This window comes from Eurytemora carolleeae, unplaced genomic scaffold (assembly GCF_000591075.1).
Source record: "Eurytemora carolleeae unplaced genomic scaffold, Eaff_2.0 scaffold565, whole genome shotgun sequence".
NCBI classification, from domain to species: domain Eukaryota; kingdom Metazoa; phylum Arthropoda; class Copepoda; order Calanoida; family Temoridae; genus Eurytemora; species Eurytemora carolleeae.
The window spans coordinates 3,224-7,951 of record NW_019396477.1 but is presented as its reverse complement, the minus strand read 5'-3'; the positions used below and the strand labels follow the sequence as shown (position 1 = coordinate 7,951).

At 32.8% G+C, this 4,728-nt stretch overlaps 1 long non-coding RNA gene across 1 annotated transcript; it reads right to left on the bottom strand.

Annotated features, from left to right (window-relative positions):
• Nucleotides 1-490: 490 nt before the first annotated feature.
• On the bottom strand, nucleotides 491-4,526 carry LOC111704003 (uncharacterized). Its single transcript, XR_002765725.1, has 2 exons — nucleotides 3,712-4,526; nucleotides 491-794 (listed from the first exon to the last, which is right to left on the bottom strand). It is a non-coding gene; the product is annotated as an uncharacterized LOC111704003 (long non-coding RNA).
• Between the last annotated feature and the right edge of the window lie 202 nt (nucleotides 4,527-4,728).

Below are 4,728 nucleotides of genomic sequence, written 5' to 3'. Positions count from 1 at the left end.
ATATAGGATTGTTTTAGTAATTTCAAGTAACCCTCCATTTTAAGATGGGAATTCCCGATTCAAAACGGCACCCTGGAAACCTCATCAATAATAAGGAATATAACGTCCTTTTTCTAGTTTAATAAGTCTTTTATTCTGATAGTTTCTCCATTGAATCTGAAGCAAGAAATGCGCAAGTGTGCACTTTTGCAGAGAAATGAAAATAAACAGTTTACAAAAACAAAAATCAGATATCTAAAACATACTTTATCAGATAAAGCTTTGAAGGGTACCGTTGTGATTCACACATGCCTATAGAGGGTCACATATTAAATTTCACCAACGTTGTCTTACAAAAAAGTAACTCAGAAATCTAAAACATACTTTATCAGACAAAGCTTTGAAGGGTACCGTTGTGATTCACACATGCCTATAGAGGGTCATATATTAAATTTCACCAACGTTATCTTACAAAAAAGTAACCATGAAAATAAATGAAAAGTTTCCTAAATCCAATTTTTGTGAAAATATATTAAATTTCATTAATTGGTGAGTGCTTTTCTTTCCAGATTTGTGGTTCTGTTCTAAAAATTTTTACATTTTCAAATTAAGACCTAATATTACTTCACAATAACTTAATGTTATTAACATTTTTCTTCAAAATCAACGACCTCATTGAGAACAGTGTTTTTCCAAAACAAAATGGCTGATTTTGGTTGTTAACAACTTTATAATCACATCACATATAACTGGCATATCTACAGGGTGCATTTTCTTTATTTTCTTATTCTGGTCCGTAAACAGGATCTCTGGGGCTGAAAAATAAAAACTATTATTAGTTAACAATTATCTTCTTCCTTTTGTATTTAAATAAAAAGAATTCTACTAATGTTCAGAAGGAATTGCATTGAATTTGAAATTTGACTTTTATAAAAATATTTTTAGAAATCTGCATTTCAGAAGGAATAACAGACAAGAAATGAAAGAAAAACTTAAATTCAATTTTCCAATGGAGGTTGATATTCTTAGATCACGTAGCAATCTAACATTTACATTTTGTGATCTTCAATTTTCTGTCAGTAGCTTTTATTTGTTCATGCTTTTCCAATTTTTCGGTTTAAAAAAAATTCAACCAGTTTTTTAGTTTAAAATCGTTTCCTTAACATTATTACATTTCAAAATTTCGTTTTTGTTACAAAAATACAATAATAAATTCATTTTTGTTTTAACTGCAATGATCTTTGGGCAGTGAGCAATTTCTAATACAAATTTCCAAATAGCAAAGAGTTGATTTTTGTTTAAGTTGATTGTGTATGTATATAGGTGTAGTTGATTGTGTATGTATATAGGTGTAGTTGATTGTGTATGTATATAGGTGTAGTTGATTGTGTATGTATATAGGTGTAGTTGATTGTGTATGTATATAGGTGTAGTTGATTGTGTATGTATATAGGTGTAGTTGATTGTGTATGTATATAGGTGTAGTTGATTGTGTATGTATATAGGTGTAGTTGATTGTGTATGTATATAGGTGTAGTTGATTGTGTATGTATATAGGTGTAGTTGATTGTGTATGTATATAGGTGTAGTTGATTGTGTATGTATATAGGTGTAGTTGATTGTGTATGTATATAGGTGTAGTTGATTGTGTATGTATATAGGTGTAGTTGATTGTGTATGTATATAGGTGTAGTTGATTGTGTATGTATATAGGTGTAGTTGATTGTGTATGTATATAGGTGTAGTTGATTGTGTATGTATATAGGTGTAGTTGATTGTGTATGTATATAGGTGTAGTTGATTGTGTATGTATATAGGTGTAGTTGATTGTGTATGTATATAGGTGTAGTTGATTGTGTATGTATATAGGTGTAGTTGATTGTGTATGTATATAGGTGTAGTTGATTGTGTATGTATATAGGTGTAGTTGATTGTGTATGTATATAGGTGTNGCCCTCTAGTCATAGATATAGCCCTCTAGTCATGGATATAGCCCTCTAGTAATAGATATAGCCCTCTAGTCATAGACATAGCCCTCTAATCATGGATATAGCCCTCTAGTCATAGATATAGCCCTCTAGTCATAGACATAGCCCTCTAATCATGGATATAGCCCTCTAGTCATAGATATAGCCCTCTAGTCATAGATAGCCCTCAAGTCATATACATAGTCCTTTTGTCCAATAGTCCTTTAGTCTTTTAGTCCTATAGTCCTTTAGTCCTATTTTCCTGTAGTCCTATAGTCCTTTATTCCTATAGTACTTTAGTCCTATAGTACTTTAGTCCTATAGTCCTTTAGTCCTAAAGTCCTTTAGTCCTATAGTCCTTTAGTCCTATAGTCCTTTAGTCCTATAGTGCTTTTTAGTCCTTATTCTTAAAGTCCTATAGTCCTTTAGTCCTATGGTCTTTTAGTCTTATAGACTATAGTCCTTTAGTCCTATAAAGTATTTTATTCCTATAGCCCTTTAGTCCTATTTAGTCTTTTAGTCCTATAGTACTTTAGTCCTTTGACTTCTTAGTCCTTATTCCTAAAGTCCTATAGTCCAATTTATTTTATAATCTTCATTAACTTTAAATACAATTCTGCTTTTTTTCAAGAATTTTACAAGTAATATCAGCTTCATAAATATCTTTGCTTAATTTGAATCCATCAAAAATATATTCAACCCCTCTTGTTCTAACGTGTTTGAAATTATAACAATATGCTTTAATACAATAAATTTAACATTTCTTATTTAAATTGAAACATTAAAGACTAAGAAAAAGAATTGCAAAAAATGCCGAAAAAAATATTGAAAATGAACCAGATTACAGTGAAAATAATATTTTACTCCGCCTTTATCACTATACAATAAAACCCACAATATCTTTGGCCAGAGTGGACTGTGGATTAAGGTATAGTGCGCACCGAAAGCTTAGTTTAGGGTGATACCAAATACGAATCTTTAAAATATTTCAATTTATCAATCTAAGAACGGGTCAGAGAAAAAAGAGATTTTAAAAACCTCATCTTTGATCATATTAATATGAACAAAAAAATCGATTTAATATTTCTATCGAAACTAAAAAAAATGACATAAAATATGAAATGGCATGTATTGCTCTTGATTTGATATATTTATATTTCCATCCCCCCCCCTTTGGGGGAACAAGATCCGAACTTAAACTATTGCCATTCAAACAAATGATCCAAGTTAAAGCCTAAGGATTCCACGATATTCAGCAGAGAATTAAAATAAACTAAACTATTTAGATTGCGAGATATATCAATATAAAAAAGGAATTGATTCTTTGCCACAAACTATGATTTTCTAATCCATTGTTGTATATATTTCAAACTATTGATTCTATTTGAATTAATTGTCTAAGTTTGAAAATATGAAAGGTGTTTACGATTAGGTTGTAAAGATTATGGATTAGATAATTGGAGTTTGTGAAAAAGACTAAATTCCTTGTAATAGAAATGGATACAAAATGAAAATCCTTAAAGAAGCTGATTTCTTGCCTCAAACTCTTAATATCAGCAATATTCTATCTTTACAACTTTATTGTGTTAACCAGAAATTGATAAACAGGCAACTCTGGAATAGGAAGTGGACTTTTAACTTAGGTTATGACTTAAAATAGTCCAATGAACAATTGTAACAACATCAAATGCACTTCATTATTGCTTGTATTCTACTGGTTTCTGGTTATCACTTTAGATTTGTATGATACTATTAAACTTTTTACCTGAAAAAGTTGAGCCAGGGTTTTATAACAATATTTAAGTCTCTAAGTTAGCAAGTCCTTATTTTATCACTGTAAAAGTCACTCATGACTGGTTCATGATAATGTCTCTTTTATAGTATATATGTTCCTTTAGCCGGCCAACTGTAGCAGCCTTGTTCGGTATACACTGGGCCAGTCAACTGTAGCAACCTGGTTCGGTATACACTGGGCCGGTCAACTGTAGCAACCTGGTTTATTATACACTGGGCCGGTCAACTGTAGCAGCCTTGTTCGGCAAACACTGGGCCGGTCAACAGTAGCAGCCTTGTTTGGTAAGCACTGGGCCGGTCAACTGTAGCAACCTGGTTTAGTATACACTGGGCCGGTCAACTGTAGCAGCCTATTGGTTCGGTATACACTGGGCCGATCTACTGTAGCAGCCTTGTTTGGTATACACTGGGCCGGTCAACTGCAGCAACCTGGTTCGGTATACACTGGGCCGGTCAACTGTAGCAGCCTGGTTCAGTATACACTGAGCCGGTCAACTGTAGCAGTCTTTTGGTTCGGTATACACTGGGCCGGTCAACTGTAGCAGCCTGGTCCGGTATACACTGGGCCGGTAAAGTGTAGCAGCCTATTGGCTCGGTATACGCTGGGCCGGTCAACTGTGGCAGCTTATTGGTTCGGTATACACTGGATAAACTAGTAATCCTTCATTTATTGTCATGAAGGACGGAGTAGGGTCCAGCGGAGTGAGAGAAGGATAGAGAGAAGGAATAATATTCTTGATATATCCAATTCTGGACTAGCATTACACAGGTCTTTACTACATGTACACACCTAAAATTATAAATTATATTATTGCGTTTCACTGAAAACAATTTGAAACAATTTGAAAACAATTTTAGCGGCTAAATATTCAAATAGAGGTACAAGTACGTTTAGTACACCAAATTCAGTGAGATTAACGTGGTTTATTTCATGTCAAGGATATATTTTTTTTTAAACGCATTTTTTATCAAAAATTATGAAAACAGT